Source organism: Dromaius novaehollandiae, chromosome 14 (genome assembly GCF_036370855.1).
Source record: "Dromaius novaehollandiae isolate bDroNov1 chromosome 14, bDroNov1.hap1, whole genome shotgun sequence".
Classification (NCBI taxonomy): Eukaryota; Metazoa; Chordata; class Aves; order Casuariiformes; family Dromaiidae; genus Dromaius; species Dromaius novaehollandiae.
In genome coordinates this window covers 13,611,391-13,635,819 of record NC_088111.1, presented here as the reverse complement: position 1 = coordinate 13,635,819, position 24,429 = coordinate 13,611,391, and the positions used below count along the sequence as shown (strand labels likewise).

The 24,429-nt window shown below is 41.9% G+C and overlaps 1 protein-coding gene across 4 annotated transcripts in view; it reads right to left on the bottom strand.

The window, feature by feature from the left end:
• The window catches only part of EMP2 (epithelial membrane protein 2), a 35,398-nt gene extending 16,091 nt beyond the window's left edge, over nucleotides 1-19,307 (bottom strand). Inside the window, exons 1-2 of one of the 4 annotated variants that reach the window (XM_064520407.1) lie at nucleotides 7,932-8,147; nucleotides 7,364-7,525 (exon numbers count right to left, since the gene is read on the bottom strand). The gene's annotated coding sequence lies outside the window, so the exon portion shown is untranslated. Of the gene's footprint in view, nucleotides 1-7,363; nucleotides 7,526-7,931; nucleotides 8,148-17,326; nucleotides 17,466-18,971 lie in introns of those variants that run through there. The other 3 variants (XM_064520408.1, XM_064520406.1, XM_064520405.1) reach the window with 3 other exon arrangements.
• Between the last annotated feature and the right edge of the window lie 5,122 nt (nucleotides 19,308-24,429).

The window sequence follows — 24,429 nt, the reverse complement described above, 5'->3', positions numbered from 1 at the left end:
CCCTACATACAAGCACTGTATGCAGGCAAAAAAAAAAAAAAATCACCACAGAAAAAAATAATTCACAGTGTTTTCTACAGCTCTATTTGGACTCCAACTTTTATGCTTTTTAGCTCAATGGCAGAAAATGAAAATAAGATCATTCTGCCAGATTTTTACGGTGCTCTTGCAACACACTGAGTTAGGACCCAGCAATCTCTAGTACAATTAAAGCAGGTAGCTTGTTATATTTTGACAGTGAAACACAAGGGCTTGGATACAGACTAGCAAGACATGGTATGATCTAGTTTTTGTCCACCTTCTTTCAGGAAATCTTGCCTTGCAACTGGAGCCCTGAGGTCTGCTTTTGGGTGTGTGAAGATGACTATAAATACATATCTATAGCTTAATAAAGCCTTTTGTTACTACGGTGGTTGAATGTTTGCTCCTCCTATTGGCACTGTATGGCACTGCCTGAAGAACAATAAATCTACAATGAATAATCCCATGTTCTTAGCCTAATTACCCAAATGTGAGGGGATACTGAAGCATCCTTTCAGCTCTCGGTGAATTTATTTCACAAAACTTAAATCTCAGCTCATATTCAGAAACCTTACTTAGCTGGCAAACATAGAAGAGACAGTGCCTGTAGTGATGCCTGGCAGTTTTTCCCTGGAGTTTCTCAGCTGCACGCTCATCCTGTCCTCATTAGAATGGTGTTAATAAGCTAGTACTCCAAAGTCTGGGAAAGTAAAACCCTGGAATGCTATACAATTCCATTTAAAAACACAAAAAAAGCAAAAATGGTTAACTTCTGGCTTTGAGTACTGAGACCCAAAGAAGCTGATGTTACTACCATCTTAAAAATGCTTTTATGGAAGTTTTGGTGGCTCTTGGGATGAAGCTAGGGATCCAGCATTACTGCCACTTCTGTAACTCTGCCCGTCATTTATTTCTGAACAAGTTCAGACCAGGTTTAACTTGCCCTACCACTCCTTTCACTATGGCCTCACTTCATGCAGTGCAGAGGGAAGTCACTGTGCCATTAAGCCTCTGTGGGTAGAGTGAGAAAAAGAAAACAGGTTAGGCCTATGGGAAAACCCCAAGATAAAGCCCTGCCTTGGGTGGGGAAGCGGCACTTAAGGGGAAAAGGGGCTAGTGAATTCCTGAAAATCCTAAAAAATAGTCTGGAGCTTAAAAGATTCAAGATAGATGTATTCAAATACTCCAGCAAAAACTCAGAAGTGTAACAGGCACCATATGCTTCAGTGGCAATTTAGAAGGTACAAGGCTGCATAGTTATAGAAGCTGGTTACCTACACCAACAGGCAAGCAACTCTACATGCACATTAGCACAGTACTCACTGAGCCTTCATCTTTTCAAAACTAGCTCTCTTTAGAGGCTTTTGTGTGTTCAGCAGAAAGACAATGTATGTCCTCTTTTAAAAGCACAAACCAGCATCTCCCTCTGAAGTAAATTTTTTGTACATTTTTTCCTTAAAGACATCTTGTTACTGCACTCTCAGATTTAACCTGTTCTATGTCTGCTTCTAAATCTCAACAGAACCCACACTGGCCTAAGCCAGATAGCTGACCCACTTCTAAATAGCACCTAAAATGGTTCCTCGACCTTCATCTCTAGCTCTCATCGTGGTTGTTGCTTGGGGACTCCAGGACCTGCTCATCCACCTCCAGTGTATGCTAAAAATGGAGCCACATGCCTTTGGAAAAAGGCTAACAGAAACTGGTCTTTAAGGGAAGATACCCCATGGCAGCAACCAGTTCAAGACATTAGCTCTCAGAAGACACATACTGTTTGAGAAAAGCCAGCAGTAAATTGAAAGAAGAAACAGCTTATACACTGTAGTTTTTGGTTTCTCACAAAACACAAATATATTCCCTTAACTTTCACAGTCATCTGCAGAATATTTTAGAAAACACTTGTAACTTGAACTGTGTGTATGGGTAGAGCTTAACAGTACGCTAGAAACTGAAAGAAATACACCTCATTTCAGGTATTCAATACATCCTTTCCATTCAGACAGTTTGGTTTAAGTTGTACAGCAGATACCATTTCACTATAAGCAAAATCATACTATACATTAAAACCCTTTTAACAATCAAGCTGGTCTAAAAGAACTAAAAGCTTGCTTTGCTAGGCTAAACACAACTAGTACTTCTCGTTCTGACTTGTTCATTTCCAAAAATGAAGACAGATTGGGGATATACTTGCTGTTTATGGATCAGGGTAAACACATGTAAGGAGAAAGAACTATTTAACCTAAAGACCAGAATAAAGGCTATAAATCAGTTGTGAGTATGTTTAGGGTGGAAATTAGAAGAAGGTTCCTAATCTTTAGAGCTGTCAGGTTCTGGAACAACCTTGCAATCAGCACAGCAGGAGAAAAAGACCTACCAATCCAAAAATGGATGATCTGATTGATGCAGTGCTTGTGCTAACAGGGGAGTAGACCTGGTGACCCACAAGGTCCTTCCAGTTCTTTACTCCTGTGAAGGTTATCCCAACAATTTGTTTTAGGTATCCATATGTTTTGCAAGATTTTTTTGCAGGATCCACGTGCCTTTGGGACTCTGCTGAATTCTTTCCCATCTTTCACAGACTTCAGGTAACGCTGGGAGCAAAGCTGACTTTTGATCTGTACAGTGGAGTAATACAAGAAGTGATCATGGGACAGATGACACACAATCGGCTTTAAGGGAGGATTTGTTTCTCAAGTGTGTGGTAAAGCTACAAAGGACAAGCAGCACTTTGCTTTCCCCCTTTTCTACAGGTGATCTTGGGCCACCATTCCCTCCCAGCACTCCACAGCTCTTTGCTGCCTGCTGGCATAGTCCTGGCTCCGTGGCCTGAGGAATTAGACAGCGTTTAACGGGGCTGGGACAATAACATGGGGGTGTACTAATAAGCTGTTCAAGCTATGAGAACCTCTTGGGAACCTGCTTGTGAAGCAAATAACTGAACTGAGGTGTGGCCTGACCTCACCCTTGCTCAATCACTGTGTGGTCACATTTTGGTGTTGGGGTTGTCCCCGTTCAATACTTTGTTAGGGCAGGGAGGGACAGACCAAGTATAACAGCAGACCTTTTCATCAGGTTGACAGTTTAAATGTGTCCCAGCCCAATCCAATGAAAAGCAAAAAATACTCCTGCAGCATTAATTCTAGACATTAATACAGTTCTATGAGTGTATCTCAAAAACTGAGCTCTACTGGGTACAGACTGCTGTTTATTCAAATGATTATTCCAGATACAACAGAATGGCTAGGGTGATTTATGTTGTTCCACCTAATTAACCAACAAACAAAGGCAGAAAAGGTCTGTCTTTCCAGATTGAAAGCAATGCATTTAATTCAGTAGAAATGAAAGCTGATATTGTTTTAACTTTGGCAGATGCTCTATGGAAATTGCTAGCAATTAAATGCGTTATATTCACTGTTGTAAAATGTTCAAACTGCTTGTTTTGATTTGGCTATGAGCAGACTAGTTCTGTATTGAGAAATACACACCACGTATCAAGAGCGTGAAAATACATCTCTGTTGACTGTAGAATAGTTGGCTATAAAATGAAAAGAGCAAACTCTTCCACTATTACCACTGTTTTGTTTCACAGCAATGTTGCAGCATATGATTCACCATCCAGTTAAATAAGATACCTTCATAAAGTCATCTTTACATTTAGATTGGTAATTGGTACAATTAAAAGTAAAACTTAAAGGTTGTCATGTGGACTTTATCAGTTCAGAAGGATTTCTAATCAGCTATCCCTCTTTCTTTCACTATCTGTTCATTGTACAGCTGAGCACACTAGTTGCACAGCCCTTCTAAGCTCTGGCTGCCATATGGAAACAGAGCCCCATCACCTCCTGCTACTACCTACATCAACTTTGGTCTCTTGTACAGTTTCACCCTGATCAGACGGGCTGCACTAATAGTGCTTTGTTCACTGCAAGCCACATCTTATTGCTAACGGTGCCCAGTTCTGCTGGGTACTCTCCAACAGGCCTAGCGGTGTGTTTTCAACAGACATGCTACACGTGAAGGCTCTGCAAGCACGCCGGCACGTGACAAATGGGCAGGCTCGACTGGCTCTCCTCAGCTCTACATCTGTTTCTTCTTGAAGTCTCTAGACTTTGGTTTGTTTCTGCATGTAAATTAAGTTGCTGGTTTATTGTTTCTGTAGATTGAGAATTGGCAACCTTAGAAACCCAATGAGACTGTAAACTGACTGCAGAGATCATCATCAGTACATGCATCCTAACGTGGATATCGGGGGACTTCGGAGGGTCGCTTTCTGCCTGGAAGACGGACATAGATTTAATGTCTTTCAGGACACTAAGCACTTGTATTAGACACCTGAGGGAGGGTTCACACTGCCTGCCTTTGCTGTCTGGGGCCTCTGCATATCCAGACACAGCATAGTGTCCAAGAATCAGAGAAGTAAACCATAAATATATATCCTATAGCCATCTCTAAGGGGTGCTTGAGTCAGTCCACTTTCTGCCCCACCTACAGACTCCTGTGAACATCTCTATACTGCCAGAGGGTTGTATTTTAAGGTCACACCCAAATTATGAGGCTTCACCTGGCATGCACACACCATCATTAAACCAGCCCATGAAACTTCATAGGCAGAATAAAGAGGCATAATTACATTTTCCCCATTCATTGAAGAAAAAATAATTCCTTTGATGGAAGAATTCAGGCCGTTGGTCTTTCCCTTGAATCTATTTTCTAAAGATGAACATACTTTTCTTTCTGAAGAAGTCACGAGCAACAACTGACATACTGAGATTTTGCAAATTTTACAAAATTGTCCTCCCTCTAGAGTATTAAAGTTTTAAATAAAAACAGTGACTACTGAGACCCCTCCACAAAGATCACCAGCTTGCTGTGAGCATCCAAAAAACAAACAACACAAACAAATGTCAAACAGCTCCATGAATGGAATTCTTTAGTGCTGCAGCTTATGTTTCCCCTACGTTCCTGCTGAGACCAGAGTGCTTTCAATAAAAGCTGTGCATTCTTTTTCTGCTTTCAAATTTGGCTTGCATGGATTTTATACATAAAGTGTTTGGTACATATCAGAATAAATCTCTTTCTTATCATTTCCTATATAACAGCACCCTATTCTGTTGGGTCTTCTTCCAACAGAAATATGGCAGTAGGACCTGGAAAGTACATCTTCTGCAGATCTTGTCCTCAGAGACCTACTTATCTTTTTAATTAAATGCATTTTTGTACTGATTTAGGGGTGGTGAACATTACGTTCAAGATACAAACAGAATATAAAGTGTAGGTAGAAAACCAAAACATACACAAATCACTGAGGTGAAAAAGGAAGGGTCTCCTTGTGCTGCCATCTCATTTTTTAAATGGATATGGAAACAGCAATAAAGGGGATAGGCTATGACTAATAAGCTTAGTAGAAGTGGAGGAAGCTCTTGGTCCTCTAAATATACATATGGGACTCACCAGTGCAACATTCTCCTAATCATTCTAAGAACTTCAACCCGAGATGAAAAATAACCTTGAGACATACAAGACAACAAAGCAGAAAGCGTGAAAATGGAAGTAAGAGATATGAGGCAACTGTGAAGCAACAGATGCTAATCAATCAAGAGAGTAAAGAGTGCATTAACGGAGAGCGACTATAAGATGAAGGCAGAGACATTAATTTCTGTTAAGCAGTGTTGACCAGAAACAGTAACTAAGGCACCTGAGAATTGAGACAGAAGTCTTGTTTAACCACATGCCTTTTCAGTGGCCTTCAGTCTTGACTTGCTCTGTCTGTTGAACAACTTCTTTAATCAGCAATGTTTTAAACACCTTTGTTCTGTGTAAGCAAATAGAATACACTGGTTTCCTCACTGGCAGATCTGCAGCATAATCAACGCTCTTTAGACACTTACAACAGAATTCTTTCCAGAGATCACAAATAAAGAACACAATACCAGCAGCATCTTGTCTACAGATATTAAGTTGTTTTTTGTTTTAAATGAAATCAACAGACTGTTTTCCTTCCCGTATGCTATGAGTAAATCAACACGAAACTGATCGTCTTGTAGAAGTATTCATGGCATGCCTGAATTTCACTTTAAGTTAATGCTGATGGTTAGCCAGTTAGCAGAATAACTCCTGGTTCCTCCAAAACAAGTCCAGCCTGGCATGCAGCTGACACAGTAAAATCTGTGCACATCCCTGCTCAACATGGAGGATGAATCCTCCTTCAGGTACCCCAACAGTCCATTCTCCAACTATGCTCTGCAAGTTCATGAAGGGATGCAGAAGACAGCAAGGATTCTTTGTTCCAATGTCTTTGGTGGTGACAGGTCAAGTCTTTACACCTTACTCTAAGTAAACTTGTACCAGCTTCCGGAGAACTTACAAGCTTTTCGTATACCTTTGTTTCTAGTCGCACCGTGATTTCACCACTGGTGGTAAACACCTATACCCAAGTTGCATTTCTCAGCTTAGCATTTAATTTGTCACACACTATTGCATTTAATTTGTCACACACTATTACTAAAAAGCAGCTGGACTCTCCAGTAAACCGCAACTCAGTTATTCCCTCACTGAAATTCATGCCCACTGCCCCACTGCTCACGTGGATTACTGCCTGTCCGCCTCTGCAGCCACCTGCTGCCTCGGTCCTAGCAGTCCAGCCTTACAGTTCCTTTCTTGAACAACCTTACCCTACTTGGGCAGCCAAACCTTCAAAATAAAAGTTGGAAAGCAGGTCTGGACAGAACATTCACGACAGAGTATTTTATTTGACACACAAAAAAAGTCTGCTCAGGTAGACAAGAGGGCTTATTTTAAATAGCTAACATACCGGCACTGTATAGACTGAGTCTCAAAGCAAGCAAAGAGAAAGCGCTGCTTTTTTTTTATTTTTAATGGAGACTAGCCAGCCACAGCTGTTTATTTCTAAAGCTCCTGCAGAATTCTTTAGGAAAATCTGGTGCTTATTTTACAGCTATTCTGTGGGTTTCTTCGCTCCCCCCTATGGGTCAGAAGATGCTTCTAAGATGCTCAGCTGCAGTAATGACTGATCCTTTACAAAGTAGCCACAGGTGCTGACAAAAAGACATGCCTGTGCCATGCGAACTTTTGCCAGCGCTTCTGCCAAGGAATTAACAGCAAGGCCGAACTGCAGATCCCTCGGTGGCAGCGTGCTGCGAGTAGGGAGCAAGCCCAGGCGGAGGCAGCCAAGGAGAGGCCAGCTGTGCCGTATTCTTCCTAAAGATGTCCAAACAAGGAGCTAACATCCAAAACCCCCCCAATGCTATAAGCAACACGCCTTACTGAAAGCTGCCAGTCCGGTATCTGCCAGAAAACCTCCCGGCTCTAAGCGGGACATTACCTCTGGAAAAAACACAGTGCCGCTCGGGAAAGGCAGAATGGCTTTTTAAAACTGCAGCCCGATTCAAGCAGGAAAACGTTTAACACCGGCAAAACTTCAAAAACCCCAAATCTGCACTGAATTATAGAGAAATGTTTTCTGCTTCCGCTAGGGGGTGTCCAGCTGCCAAAAAAACAACCAAATGTTACTGCAGCGTACGCGACCGCCACTTAAATCACATTTAAAAAAAAAAAAAGCTATCCCGTGGAGACTGAAAACTTTCTGGCGGCGGGCGCAGCTGGGCGGCAGCGCCCGGCCCCGGCCCCGGGCCCTCCGGGGGTCGCGGGCGGCAGCGCCGGGCGGCCGCAGCCGCCGCCTGGGGCCGGGCCGGGCCGGGGCGCGGCGCAGAGGGGCAGCGCGGGCCGCCGCCGGGCTGAGGCGGGGCGCGGCAGGCGGCTGCTCCCGCGCCGAAGGAAGATTCGTGCGCAGTAAACAAAACCCCGGCTCGGTGTCGGCGCTTCGCGGTTCCCGCCGCCTCGCCTCCGAGCAGCCCCCGGCTCCCCGCGGCCCCCCGACAGCGGCTACTCACGGAGCGCGGCGCAGCGGGGCCGGGGCCGGCGGGGCGGCGCGGGGCAGCTCGGTTGCGAGGCTCTGGCGCCGGCTGCCTCGCGCCCGCCCTCCCGGAGCAGTGATGTCAGCGCCGAGCTGGGTGTGGAAAGAAAGTTTTCAAAAGTGCCCCTCCGCCGCCGGCCAGGGCAGCGGGGCGGGCGGGGCCGCGCAGCACCGCGCCGCCTTTTCCCCGCCCGTTTTCACGGCGGGCGGCTCGGCTCGGCTCAGCCCGCCCTCCCGCGGGGCCCGGCCCGGCCCGGGCGGCTCCCCCGGAGCGGGCGGCCGCCGCGGCGCGGGGAGCGGCCCCGGGACCCGGTTCCCGTCGGGGCCGCCCGCGGTAGCGCCGCAGCGGTGTGCCGCCAGCGGGGGCGGTCGACGGAGGGGAGGGGAGGGACGGGACGGGACAGTGCCTGCGCGGATTCTCGCCGCAGCCGTGAGCGGGGGCGCCCCCGCAGGAGCCCTCCGTGGGGCAGGACCTCCCCCCCGCCCCAAGGCGCCCGCGGGGGCGCGGCCGGGAGCTGCCGCCGCGCAGGGGCGAGGCGGGCGGGGCGCGGAAGGGCGCCATTTCGGGTTCCCCCCCATCCGCGCGTCTTTGAGGCGGCCAGAAGGTGGCCGAACGCCGTCCCCCGCGCGCCGGGCCGGGCCGGGCGAGGCGCGGGTGCTTCCCCACCGCTGCGGAGCCGCTCGCGGCGGGAACGGGGCGCCCGCTGCCTCGCGGGCACCGCGTAACGGCTCCCGCCCGCCGTTAGCGCCGCGCGGGCTGTGCCGCTCCTGCGCCGCCGCCGGGGCGGGGTGGGGCCGGGCGTCTCGCACGAGCCCCGGGCGCCGGCCGTTAGGGCAGGGCGCGGCTCCCCTCACGGCGGCGGCTGCTCGGCACCTGAGCGCTCCGCGGCCGTTTTGCTTTTCTCCCCTCCGTAACGGGGGGAAAAAAAAAAAAAAAACTTGTATATGACGGGCTAAGAAAAGCTGTGTGTAGAAAGCCGTCCCGCAGGCGCGTCAGGTGAGCGCCAGCTGATACGTGCTGAAACCTCCCAAGTTCTCTTTTTCCTGAAGAGATTCGGTTAACTGCTGGCAAGAGCCAGCCGTAGGCTGCGTGCTCTTCCGGCTTAAAATACACGCCGAAATAGATAACGGCTGTGACCAGCTCCGTGGCGCAGTCTTTACCGCTGCTCACAGATGGAATGAAGACCTTAGTTCAACTTGGTGGTGGTTGTGCAGTTTTTAGCGCCGGTGCAGTCTGCTAGCTTCTTCAGAGGGCTAAAATCTGCCACTCCAAATTATCACTGCTTAAAGTTGCCTAGGAAATTTGGCTATTCTCGTATAACTTTTTCTCCTTTCAAGCTAATTTTTTTTTTTTGCTTTCTTTTGTATCTGTATGTCTTGTTACAATCCTCCCAAAATTATTTTTTTAACATTTATATTGGATATTACCTAAAAATCTAGACCAGGACTTTCTGGACTGAGTGTACAAACTCACAGACAGTGTTGCCCTGTCACAGACATTATCTTTTCTAGAAAAAATATGTAATGAATTCCTGCAACAGCATCTACATTCTAAAGAAGTCGGTACAGCTATTGGGAATCTCGTGTTGCTGAAAGGCAGAAGTGTAGAAGCACTGTGGAAGAGCTGCTTCTGCAGTCTGCGCACCACCAGCTCCATCAAACATCACAAACTGTGACTGGAGTGAATGACCTTCTGACACAGGAATCTCTCTTACTGTGGCATTTTCACTCAGATTGATAGGAGCCTTAATTCTTACAGCTCTTCAATATGTCAGAAAAGTCTTGTGTTCAGAAATCATATTGCAATCATACACAAAAATGTCCAGTGCCATAAACACTAGAAGTTTGGATTTCTATGCCATCGTATATTCCAAGTTTTTTGGTAGGAGGGATTGGCAAAGACCTCTAGTGGCTGCTTCCTTTGTATACCAAATATTTTTTTTGTTGATTGCCTTGCTGTTAGACTGGAAAAGAAATACCGAGTGGCTCCAAACAGAGATGCTTGTAGTTTGGGGGCTGAAGGAGCAGAAGCAAAAAGAAGAGGAAATTTGGGAGTATCAGTGAAAGCAGCAGCTCTGCTTGTCAATTCCAAGGGATTTCAGGAAAGAAACTGTACCTCAGGCTGAGCCAACTATTATAAGCACAAGCAGCCTAATTTCCACTAGGCCAAAGCATTAGAACTGAAGTCACTTAAATCATGCCCTTCCTGCATAGCTAAATGTGCCAGTGGAATTGTGGTATTAAACAGAACACTGTTTTTTAAACAAAAGATGTTTTTGCTTACAACTTGCATGACTGGGAAGAGGAAAATTAGACTGTTCTCCTTCATCATGTATTGCATTAAAGGCATTGCTTGCTGGTATACTCTATAATACTGTCACCGTAAGAAAACACTATAACATTTGCTGGCAATAATATCCTTCTCCTTTCTTTTTCCTCACTTTTTCTTGCGTGTGTTTTTGCTTGTTGTATAGTTGCCATCCATATTTTATTCTTAACTAGAAGTTAAATATTTTTAAAGCAGAATGGACACAGTGCCAGATGATTTCAGGCTTTCACCAGAAATAGACTATCCAGGTTTTGCTCTCCAAGGCTTGTGTTGGACTGATGTGCTTTGAGTGTTTTTTTAATGCAGTGCAAAGTGTCTAAAAGTGATGCTGAGGCAGGTGGTACCTTTTTCATGCTTCCTCCTTGGCTCATTTGCCTGAAGGATGACCATGAGAAGGAAAGAGGTGGTGTATTCGAGTGCCTCCTTCTACCGTAGCAAGTTTATGTGAAAAGGTAATTATTTAAAAGCAAAGTTGCTGATAGCAGAATTCACGGTGGGCAAACAAGACAACCATTCCATGCCAGTTCTTCACCTGTTTTGTCATATTATAAACTGCATCTTTAAAACCAGATGGAATTCAGAAATGAACAGACATCTCTCTCCCATTAGCCACTACCAGCTATTATACTGTGCATCAACAGACACAATTTGCCTGTATATTTGAGATAAGACTTCCTTCCAGTAGTTTTAATTCCCTTAAATACTTGAGGAGCTTTAAGAAGTAGGGTCTGAAAACACAGGCTGAGCAGCCATGATGACCAAGAGAGACTGTATAATGGAAAATGTTGATCTCAGACGTTGGTCTTACTTGAATGGGGGTGTGTGTGTGTGTGTGTGTGTGTGTGTGTTGAATGCTGCAAATTTGATGCGAAAAAGCTTGCAGACAAGATGCACGTATGTAAAATGGGACAATGATATAAGGGTTGCTCTCGTTAATTTGTGACAGAAGGAGTGGAATACAAAGATTTTCTTTTGCATGTTTCATGATTATATTTATGCCAATTCATGTATCTGGTGAAATTAGCAAACAAGTTCAGTATTTGGATGGTGAAAGGGCATCAGGGCATGCTTCCTGCTCTGCAGTAGAGGTTGCAGGTAAAAAACACAGACTAACAAGATATTTGGATTTACCTCAACAGGAGTAGGAGGGAACCTGCAAGAAAGGAACCCCATGATTGCCAGCAACTCCAAGAAGAAGAGGCTTTCAGACTAAGGGAGCTGCTGATAGATAGGGTAATTGAGTAATTACTTGTCCCAGTCTTAAACATACTCTGCTAAAAATATCTCTGCCTAGAAAGTCTGGGCAGAGCCTTTCATGGCCTTTGGCATGGTCTTTTCGTCATGCCAGAACTTCTAATAAGAGGTAATGGAAACATTCTCTATAGGCAACGTTGTAATGCCAGTCTGTTAGTTCGTCAGGACACGCCCATGCAAAACTTTTAGCATAGTAACAAAACTGACGATGTATTTTTCTTCAAGAATCTGTGTAAGCATCATCCAGATCATTATATTCGGAGTATACAACACTAACAGACCATTTTAATGCTTACTTTTCAAAAAGAAACTACATTTACTGACAGTATTTGACTATGTAGCTACAATTAATCATAATGAGCTAATGCAGAAAGTAAGAGTTTTGTTTTCATCAGTGAAACCGTTCGAATATAGGCTTGTATGCAAGAGAATGTAATTGAGACTTCGATTAGATTGTAATGGAGACTGGTATACACCATAGGGAATAACAATGAAATTCCACAATGAAATATAGTTAAATAGAGAAATTGTTGTTCAAACAGAAGTATTACTATAAATATCTTCTTTCCAGCATTACTGTTTAGTTCAGAACATACATTATGTCAAAGTGTTCTCAAAAATTGTTATTTACGGAGAAATTTCAGCAAAGTTTGGTCCTCATCATTTCTTTGGAACAAACCAAAAATATGTGAGCTGTGCTGCCATTATAAGTGGCTGTTAATCTGCTAGGAAGAGTGGTATGGATATCTGTGTTCTGTAAGCAAGACTTAAAATTGAAGCCTTGAGCTTACTCATTGCCACTGGACAGGAAATGTGACTTGAAAGCTGAAAGCCCCAAAACTATGTTCTTATGACAAAAAGCAGACTACTTGCAGGCATAACAGATTTCAATATAGGGATTTACAAAAGGCTATAAAAGCCTTAATTAAGTGCTCAGATGTGCAGATTCAGAGTCTTAGCTTCTATGAGGTTTTTCAGAGATAATGTATCATTAGGGAAATAAATGTGATTAGAAGTTCAGTGTGATCAGTTTTCTATTGTAATGAAATACTGATACTATTTTGCTTTAAAAATAGCTTTGGCTTTCTGATCAGACAGTTTATGGAGAAGTTTCATAGATGATTTAAGGACAGCATAATGAATGAAGGGAAGACAATAATGTACTTTTACTGATGTATATGAACAGTATTATGAATCTTTTTCATTTTTACCCATTATTTGTTTTTGAAGTGTTTGCACATATAGAATCATAGAAAAGTCTAGGTCAGAAGGGACTTCTGGAGATCATCTCATCCAACCTTCTATTGAAAGCAGGGCCTAAAATGAGGTTATCCAGAGCCCTTTCAAGCTGAGTCTTAAATATTTTCAGCATGGGAGATTCTACCACTTCTCTGGGCAACCTCACAGTTGGTTCTTACAGTGAAGAGTTGTTTTTCTTATATCCAGACAGAATTTCCCCTGAAGCAACTTGTACCCATTGTTTCTTGTCCTGTCACCGTGCATCCTTGTCAAGAAAGTACCTCCATCTTCTCTGTAACTCTCTTAGGTACTGGAAGACTGCGATTAGATCCTCTCTGAGCCTTCTGTTCCCCAGGCTGAGCACACTCAATTCCTTCAAGCTTTCTTCATATGTTAAATTCTCCAACCTTCTAATCACCTTGATGGCTCTCTGCTTGGCCCTCTCCAGTTTTTCAATCTCTCTCTTGAGCTGGGAGGACCAAAACTGGGCACAGTATTCCCAGGTTGGCCTAAAAAGTGCTGAGTAGCACATCCCTTAATCTGCTGGCTACAGTCTTGCTAACACAGTCCGGGATATGGTAAGCCTTCCTCACTGCAAGGGCACGCTGCTGATTCAATGTTCAGCTTGCCCACCATGATTTCCAGGTCCTTTTCTGCAAAGCTGCTTTCTGTCCAGTTGGTCCCAGCCTATATTGTTGCTTGTGATTCTTCAATCTGCAATGTAGCACTTTGCACTTTTTGAACATTGTTGAACTTCATGAAGTTCCTCTCAGTCCATTTTTGCAGTCTTTCAAGGTCCTTCTGATTAACAGCCCTCACACTTAACTTGACAACTACTTCCAGTCTGGTGTAGTCCATTAATTTCCTGAGTATGCAGTCTGTCCCATCATCCAAGTCATTAATAAAGACATGAAACAATATTGGTCTTAATATCGCTTGATGAGGGATGCCAGAAGTAACTAGCTGGCATTTGGACATGACAGCACTGATCACAGTGCTTTGAGCCTGACAATTCAGCCAATTTTCCACCCATTACATAGTCCACTTCTCCATTCTGTATCTCACCACGTTGATGATAATATCCTTCACTATATCATTAAACCAATCAGACAAGGTGTTAGGGGGCGGTGGGGTCTTTCTCTTCTGGTAGTTGTCTCCCCCATTCCTGGTTAGTTTTATTTTACTTTGTACTTATTCCACTTTTTGTATTCAAATATAGGATGATTACCATTATTAGACTTGATGATTTGCTCATGTACTATACCTACAAACACACATGGGGTCATATGAGGAGTGTGTATAAGATGACCTAAAAAACTTGGTCTCTTTCAGGTAAATTTTATATTATAAAGTTTTTAGTAGGATACTTCTAGTTTTTCATCTGGCTTAATAGAATGAAGGTCTGAATATAATGGCCTTAGTTAGCAAGCTTGGACCTGTTTTCTCAGTACCAGCAGATGGTTTATATAATTCTTAAGATATTAGGTGCATTAAAGTCCAATAAGACACTGGAGTCTCACTCATCTATTTTCCTCTAATGTCAAAAGTTAGACCTGTTTGGAACTTCTGATATTTTCCTTTGGAATTTTTTCCTGATGGCTGTTGTGTGTAGAATAGTGAGAGAATAGCCCTTTCACTGCAATTTGTCCCATGTATTATTTTTGAAAGTGGTTACCCAGCAAGTAGACTGTAGGTTGTCAGACTTGTCTTAGTTTCTGTCTCTCAGCGGGATGGATTCCAAATTACTACAGAGTCATTGCTTCCTCTAGCTGTGAAGAAAAGCTGTTTGAAAATGAATGTACTCCTGCTTGAACTGTATTTTTCCATATCATTTTTTTTGCACAAAGAGTTGGTAGTTGCCAAATAGGGAGGTGTTAGAGTGAACTTGAAAGCATTTTTAAAAGAGTACTGATAAAAGAAGCTTAATGTGTATTTCAGGTGCTTGGGGAAAATTAGCATGCAGATTTAGGTAATTAAAAGGTCAACTCACAAATGTGTCTTTAAAAAAAAATAGTCATGTTGCAATACTTTGTCTAGCAGTTCCTGTAAACAGAACAATGTTACCTACAATTCATAGTGCTATCATCCACGGAGCTTCTTATGCTGCAGCTTTTATCCTTCCATTCCCTGTCACCATTTTTTAACCTAAGTTCTGATAGACAAAAAAGTTTTGCAGAAATACTGAGGTCAGATTCATGTTTTGTTTATTTAGAGTTAAAAATTCTTACAGGAAATTCTGTAAAATAGGGCCTGGAGAGTTCAAAAGTGATGTGAAACATAACAATAAATTCCCAGCATTGAAAAGATTGGAAATCTGGAGCTGAGACTGCTTACACTGCTTGCTTAAGAAGCGTCCATGCCCTATCGTGTGATGCACACAGTCTTAGGGATAGAGAGAGAGAAATATCACTCGATTTACCATAAATATGTATTATGTCTTTAGGAGCAAAATCAACTCTGCTAACTCAAAATCCTGATGAGTACCATTTCTTCCTCCTGCACACTTTAGGAAGTATGCTGTAGAACTATTCCACCTTTGGACGGCTCCATGAGGAGAGGAATTGAGAAAGGAATGAGAAAACAGTTAGTGGAAAATTGACTTTTCCTCTCTCTTGGCCCTTTAAAAGTCTATACAAAGGGAGCTGCCATGCGAGACCTAGAACGTCATCTCGTCATCTCGGCAATTTCATTAGTCACCTTACAATCCCCTGAGGCACATCACGGATCTCACAGCCTTGTCCCCTTTACCCTCCCCACTGCAGCTCTTAGAGAACTCTGCTTTTATCCCTGAGAGCCCTGGAATACTTGTAAAGTGTCTCAGACCTGTACAAACCTTAATGTGTCCTTTGTAAACAAGCTTACTCACATACCCCTTCCCACTCCAGTTTTGGGAACGTTTCCTGCTCCCTCTCAAAGGAATATGATGAGATTAAATGAGAGCAGCAGCTTCCCAGCAATCCTTAACTCCTTGAGAACTGAGTCCTTGTTTAGGCTTGTTGAGCCTACAACAGGGCACCTGGAAGGAGTTCTGACAAACTGACAAAATCTTGAGATAAGGGATATGAAGACATTTCCCTTTCTCATTCCCCACTTCCATCTCAGCACACTTCTCCACTGCCTCTTATTCTGCTGTCACCCTCTAAACCAAATGATACTTGAGACCCTCCCTCACCAAAAATGTGCCTGAAAATGAATGCCTTTAGGTAGTTGCAGTAAGGCTTTGCTGAAACAAGCAAAAGACTTGGGCATAAGTAGGACAGCATGTCAGGGAGCTATATTCTATAGTTTATACATGAATATATATAGGATATATTAATTCAGATTTTCTTTTTCTTTGCCATGCTGATCTGCAAGACCTGCAAATCTGTGGAGATGGCATTAAATGAAAGGGAAGGGCTCACCCTTCCTTTTCTTCCCCACTCTTGTGTGTTCTCTTGAAAAATGCTCTTTTTGTTATAGTGCTGTAATTACTTTAGAAAACCACTAAAAATTCCGACAGAAACATGCCAAGACAAACTGTAGCACTGCCCCTGGAAATGTTATTACTGGATCTGACAAAGCTATTTGCTAGTGCAGTGATCTCATTCTTAAAGAACATCTTTTTCAAAGCAGTATTTCAGAAAATAGTTCTAGATGATGGTAGCATCCATTGAGTCTAGGGGCCTTGAAGTCAGGAGGATGTTTTGATGCTACTGGCTAGCAGGTCAGCTCTCTTTAGCTCATCTGCAGAGTTTTTCTGTTTAGTCAAAAGTTGTACAGGCAATGATAAATTAAATATGAAATCTGACTAATCCAGCTGGATCTAGCTATTAAAATTCTGTAGCATTAGGATTTGACAACCCTAGCTTTGTTTGGAAAAGGAAGGAAAACCAATTGACAAAGACTAAAGATAAGCCACAGTAAAAAATAAATTGTGAAGTCTCTGAAGTATGGTACAGTATGTCAAGGACTTCATACATGACAAATAAACCTGTATGTTGCTTTTTATGCTGCCAAAACAATTGCAATAGCAACCCAACCCTCTAAACATATTAGCTTTACAAATAAAATACGTAAGAAAACAACTGCTAACTGGCCACTGTGCTAAAGACACAAAACAGGAGACGATCTTGTCATTAAGAAGAGGGGTAATACGAACTTGGCCACAGGAAACTTACCATTGCTTGAAATTGAGTGTGTGGTTCAGCTGACAGGATTAGGATATCATTGTGCAAACAGAATCCAAAACTAGGTCAAAGTGCCCTACAATAAACATTATTTTGAAAAGTAGCCACTTGTACTGCTTAGATGAAAAATATGTTTTGTCAGTTTGGTTACTAACCCTGTCACCCAAAAAAGCACAAATCTTTAACTGGTCACAAATCACTAAGACTGAATTAGAAAATATGCCTGCCTGCTCCCCAAATGTGCTTTCTCTCAGCACATTTCAAATAACATCAAATATTTAGAATGTAAGAAATGAATCATGTTTTTCATCTGATCTGTAAAGTAAGATAAGCTGATTAGCACTGTTATTTCTTAATATTGTCCACACATGTAAGGAGACTTACCGATTTGCAGCAAAAGTTGGGTGACAAACAGCTCCACCAATGAGGACATTATCCTTCTGTTTAAATCTGTTTGGTAGAACACATCTAAATATACAGCTCCACACTCTGTCGCCTTTATAAGATAGTTCTGCTGCCCTCCCCATGGAGCAAACCACAGCATTCCTGTAGCTTTCTCACTTAAATACTTAAATGGCAGGCATGCTGTGCAGATACACTTCCCTCCATACAAATTTGCACACACATACACATGTATGCTTCCAAATATGTACACATGAAAATTGAAATCCAGTAACTGGGTCATCTGAAAAGAATTTTTAGATTAACGTATTGTCTGAGGGCTAGCACACACTACAATGGCTCTTATTCTGTACAGCATTTGAAAATTAATCATCTTTGTTTATTATTATGGTGTGTATCCATGCATATAAAGCACTATCTCTTTCTGAGCTTGTCTATTAGAAACCCAGAATAGTGATACTCCTACTGAAGTCTAGTATAAATGTAAGAATTTTAATCATCACTGTGCCAAATCTCACGGGAAAGCCATTAAAGAAAAGGGAGAAAACTCAGCCTCTGTAGATTTTAGCACTCACCGAAGTCAGTGGGATCTGCATTTAACTCTTTCTGGGAGCATTTGGGTGCTGCATGAGACACAGACCCAGCAATGAACCAAATTCTGCCCTCAGATATGCACTTGTTAATCCCGTTGACTTAACCGGCTGTTGCCACAGACAGGATCTGGCCCTGTGTACTCCTTATAACTAGTCACAGTGGAAATTTTTTTCACAGTGGTTGCAAGAAATCATATTATATGGGCACAGCATGAGCCCTGCTATGAATGAGAACCAGGTAGTTTTTAGTGAATTACAGGCAATTGTATTAAAAAGCATAAATTAAAGGTATTAACAAATCTTACAAATTTTACATTTTAACTCCTACTAAGTAGACAGTGCATAACGGGATCTGAAGACAGCAGTGTTTTGTAATTCTTACAACATTATTAGGAGTCTCAAGGCAGTTAGTGTTTTTCTCAAAGACTGTCACTGGAATATGAGAAACCCTTTTACCCTCATATTAAAAAAAAGTAAGAAAATATGACATATTTGTCACCTAAAAAAAGCCCCAAATTCATTTGTTGAAACCTATAATTTTTTACGCCAATCATAAAATGTATTGTGACCTGACACTTGTTTTTTGAGTGTATATACTTGCCAATACTAAGATGTTATCATACAGATCTTGGTCCAAATACAAACCCCCTCCCCCCCCCCCCATAACCCCACACCTTTAATGTGCTGACACCATGTCCTGAATCCCATAGACCACAAAGTAGGTGAAACTGCATTGTAATAGGTGGGACCTGCATATGCACCCTAATTTTAAGTTAAACTTTGGGAAGGAAGTTAATGTTACAGCATGGCAGCAAACTGTAAAAATTAGGTTGATATAAAGGGTATGAACAAGACATACTGTTTAGTTCAAGCAAAAAGACTACTGAGGAGTAGCAGAAGGTTTGAAGCTGAGAAGGAAAGTACTAATGAGGCAATTAGGTTTGTCTGTACTGTGCTCCCAGACTTGGGTGCATTAGCCTTCCTCCCTTCTCCCTTTGACCCACTCCCTGTTTCCACAGGAAGGTAACACGTACCTGTAAGTCGGAAGGGAACCGAAGTACGTTCCACCAGGCTGGCCAGTTGTCCAGGATTCACGTCTGCCCTTCATTGTAGACATTCACTTGGTCAGGCAGTTTGAACAGTGTCATTGGAAGCAAACTGGACAGTAGTAGGATTTAGATCACGGAGCAGGACTTTGTTGAAGTAGGAGTATAAAAATTGTAAAATTTTAAGTAGAAGCCATTAAAGCTGTATTTTTAATGATTTTTTTCTTAATTTAAAAGAAGCTAATATGACCGGGATGTTCAGAAAGTAAGATAAGGCAAAGTGCGGGATTTGTGCAAGTAAGTTTTAGATAACTGAAAGGGCATCAGAGAGATGCCTACAAGAGAAGGGAAGAGCAACAGTTAGGGGATAATCTGGTGTTTTCAGTAGAAATAGAAATATTTGAGTGGGTTTGATTTGCATAACTTATGCAGTAGCTGTACTCAGGTCTGACTTTTCCACCTGATCTGTACATACTTGTGTTGAGAAAGAGGGAGGTGTATTTGTCTAACAAAGATCAGAGCAAATTTAGCTAAGCTGAATTTCCCCACTGACAGGAGGTTAAGTCTCCTCTGGAACCAAGTGCATTTTTGGGAAAACTGTTTCTTCCTCCCTCCCTCCTCTCCCCCCTTCCCATTCCAGAACTTGAACACTTGTAACTGTTCCCTTGCCAGGCAAATGTCATCCACCACACAGTTGGATCCACTTCTTTGCTTCTTGCATCTATCCTGCAATCAGTCTAGACTTGTCTAGCACTGCTTTGCATTCCTGGCAGTTTTAAGGAAACACATGTCTTGCTGGCTGCATGTAAGCTCCTCAGACTGAGCGAGATGCGCCTGGAATGCCCAGGCTGGCCTGAGTTCACAAAACCACAGCAGCTTCAAGTCTGTTCCCTTTAAGAATTCATTCTAAACTGTGTTGTGTTTTTCCCCTACATCATTAAAACAGTTAAAACATCTTGCTAAAACAGTTAAAACATCATGTAGGACACTATTTACAATCTTGTGTGTGGAAAAACATATTCTCATATAACACGTAGCCTTCCAGTTCTCCCTCTCTCACTTAAACTGAGTGGCTAATTGCTACTAAGATTCAGTGAGGGGCACTAAGAGAAAGATAAGAGAATTTGTATCTCATTTTTTTCCTGCACAAAATCATTTTGTTAGTGTGTATTCATAAAGATTTAATGGCAGATAAAATCCAAAATATTCCAGAAGGAAAGGAATAACAGGAATCCACATGAAGTGCTGCAATTTATTTCCATGTGAGTTACATATCTCCCTTGATAGCCTATGGAATAACCAAAAGGGCCATGTGCATCTCTTGAAGCTCTCCTTCAGGTTAAAAGCTTGCTAAAAATGTACTTTCAGCAATGACTAGAAGCCTCAAATTCAGAATTTTTCCTTTTTTTTTCTTTGAGGTTGCACAGGTAACCAAACATCCCCTTTTGGTATGAGCTCATTGAACGCTGCAAAGAGTTTTGGACATTCATTCTCTACTATTGAGATAAATTACTCTGTTGGCTAGAACACAAGCTCAAGACTGCAGAACCTGTCCTAGCTTTGCTTTTGTTCTAATGCTTAGCTCATCACATCATTTCTTATCTATGAAATGGAATTTATACTTACCTGCTACCCAGACTTGTTATGAAGCTTAATCAGCCTGTCTGTGAAGAACCTTATGAACCTTTCAAGAACCTTTCAATAATCATAGTTATGATTATTTTCATTAAACTTAATATGGTTCTAATTGTAGTTCTTTTGCCCATTTTTTTCTTTTGCTTCACGTGATCTGAGATTCACTTTCATCTGAGGAATGATAAAATTGGGGAAATGTTGGTTGGGAGGCTCAGGTAAGCTTGTCTAGCTAAGTGTTTAAATCCTCCAATGGTGTAAATCCCACCACTTCTCTGGTAAACTGTTTCAGTGCTAGACCATCCTCCTGGTAAAGATGCTTTGCCTAATACCCAATCTGAACCTTCAAAGCTGCAACCTGTGGTCATTGCCCTTGCTGTATCGTTTGCCATGACTGAGGAGAGTTTGGCTGTGCTGTTTTCACAACTCCCTTCAAGTAGTAGTAGGCAGTTATTAGAATTCCCTTTAACCTCTTTTTCACCAAAGTAAACAAATCTGCTCTTTGTAGGACTTATGCAAGACTGCCAGCACACTACAGTGTGGAGCTAGTTGGGAGAGAAGAAGCAGAATAGCCAGACGAGAGCAGGGTGCCACAGAGGCTCTGTCTGGTGAGTAACACTACACCACCCAAACTGGTGAGGTCACGGCACTTTGCACCACGGTTCACCAAAGGAGATGAGGTATTGAGGTTGGCAAGAAGATTCTTAGCAATGGCTTTTTTTCGGGATCTATGGATAAACTTCTGTCATTAATACCCTATTTAGTCAGATTTTAGACACAAATAAATGAACCATTTTATATGCTGGGAAGCTGAAAATCCTAAAAATGACAGGTGTTCATAAAATGTGAATGGTATGTATCTAACCATTCCCTGCTATTTCTACTTGAATGTGTTCACATGTGCACGGATTACTGTAGGAATTAAGATCTGTGAGTTTGCAGGTCCCATGTTCTGGTGATCTCAGTGTAAAGAGAAGTATATCTGACATAAAAATCTATCAGTCAGGACATACAATAACAATTACATTTTTATATAACTCACAGTATATCCTATCTGTGAAGAAACTATGACCCTCAACAGCACAACAGCAACAAAAATGTCTTCCTCCCAGTTATGTATAAATTCATCATTTAAAGGCTGTGTGTGTATTTTTATGTAAGTGATAGTATGCATCTGGAAGTTGTTCCCTGTGGCATAGAGCCATATGTTAGCATGAATGAGCTAGAAGAAACTAATGTATGACCTGTTTGTCCAGGTAATTTGTTAGCTGAAGCTGTCATTGCATCAAAGTGACAGAATATTTCAGTTTTAGTAAATTTTGCAGGTTGTAATTGTTCTTATTTTGTCCCTAGGCCAGGCAATCCATACAATTCAATAAATGATAGTGTCTACCCTAGCTTAGAGACTTTTGAGAGTAGAGTGAGATGATTTCTTGAAACAGCCCAAAGCAAAGGGAGAGTTAAGACATAAGAATATAGATGAGATGGTATACTGGAATTGACCTAACGTCAAGGGATATATAAATAATATAAATTAGAACAAAATAATTTCTTCTAAGGTTTCAGACCCTTCTTACAGTCTTAGCATTCTTTCAAGGAGAGGAAAAGAGGTTAGTAATGCTCACGTTTGGCTCTATGGAAGACAACAGTGATATACTGTTGTTTTTTATAAGCAATTATATGTGGACATGCTGGCATGCTGGGATAGGCAGTCCTTAGAGAAACAGAAAATTACCTCCACCAATGTCTAGTAACTTTATCTATAAAGCTACCATCTCCTCTTCCTCTGTGATTTCATATTCATACCTTATGAAATAAAGATGGCAATTTCAGCTGCTAGCGGTACTGTGTTTTCACCTCATACGCTGGGTAAAGTAGAGATAAAACAACATAGGTTCAGCACGTTTTATGTACAAGGCGGTGGAAAGCTGATGAGTATGGAAGTTGCAGCTAACTTTATGGGTGCTTTTCGGTGCATGTAGTGACGCCTGTAAAGAAATGTTGCTATCATCATTTTTCAGAATTCGCTTTGGAAGTTTTAGTTCAAAGACATCTTGTTATAAACCAACAAAAGACATCCGAAAGTGAACAGGGGTCTTCCAGTATTGTGGCAGTGTGGAAAGAGCTAGGTAATCTGGGCTTACCGGAGCTATCAGGAGAGAGTAGAGAATACTATATTAGGTCTATTCTTATTCAGGAAGTCAAGTGAAGGAACAGATTTTACTGTTGTTTTTCTGCTTTGGGACTGCTTCTTTTTTCTGGAGAAAGAAACATACTTGAAAATTCTACATGTAAGATATCTTTCCTATGCTTGGTGTTGGAGTTGTGGCGATGCAGAAACTCTTTGCTTGTACCTTCGATTACTCTGTCTTCACTGCTGGCTACTGTAAGGGTTCCAAGATGAATGAGATTTTCCCAGTGCAGTGATGCTGTTTGATAGTAATTACTGTGAAAGAACTTACATTGCATTGTATGTTATTTTTCCAGCATGTTCTAGAGCTAACTTTACAGACAGAAATACCTTTGATGCTGATTTGGCACGGAACTATGTGTTTGCCCCTCGTATCTCTCAGCACTAAGTATGAACTGCAATGGGATAAGTATAGTTCATAAGTACCAGCTAGTTTTTTTGGTAAAACTGAAAAGTCTTTTCCTCTATGCTGTAATAAACTTACATTAACCAAGAGTGTAGTCCTAAATACCATTCAGTAGTTCTGCTTTCTATACCTCAGTCATTTTTGACTGAGAATTATCCTTCTGCCATTCGTTTTAAAGAGCAAACAGTGCAGCAGTCTGCAATGTAGTGACTGTTTAGTTTAAATTTACAGGAAGAGCGCAAAATGTCTTTAAGCACTCTCATACTCGACCTTTGGTTGATTACAGTAATCCCTCTTTGAGGAGATTTATTGCTTAGCAAATATGTTTCAGTATATTAATGATCCAAGAAGTACGAAGGCATTAAATACATAGACAAGATCACTAGACACTCATGGTGGGAATTACAAGAGTTAGACTTTCAGTTCAGTATATAAGTAAGAATGCTTTTTGTCAAGGAAACTTGTAAAAATCTATGTTAAATAAGTTTTTAATTGCATGCAGTACACTTCCATGGTAGCCTTTTCCACCCACAGGTCTGTTCAAGAAGCTCTTAAATTATTAAGCTAGTGCACCTACTATATATGTAGGTTTTTCTCCATTTCTATCACATGCTTTCCTTATCTATTGTGATGGTCTGCAAAGAACTGTGAACTCATCTGTGATAAATCACAGTTCCTGAATACTGTGTGTGTGTACAAATATATTTATATGCGCTATATATAGGTAAAATAGGAACACACCGTAGATATATACAATATATACAATGTAGATAAACACTGGGGGAGTGTATAGTCCCAGTCTTCAGTAATTTAATCATTAGATTTTGCATGGAGAAGCAAAAACCAGAGAATACCATAATATATTTCATGTTGGAGGAGTGCAGAAGTTCACAAATATCAGACCACAGAGCAAGATTTCTCTCTAGATAGCAAGACTGCGTAATGCCTGTTCTGCTGCTGTGTCTGCCAACTGCTGCAGACATACCACATTGTTGAGCAGAAGCTGGAAGAGATTAGACGACACTGAAAGTACATAATAAATTGGGGCATTGAATAGTTTTTTTTCCAGTCATTTTCCCCTTCTTCCCTTGTAGTGGAGAAATGAACACAGAGAGTGTTTTAGACATCTCACATAATCCATCTCCTCGTTTATTCTGCTCAAGGAGATGAGGCTGGTCTGTGTACACAGACTGAGGGGAGGAGTATTGCTGGAAAAT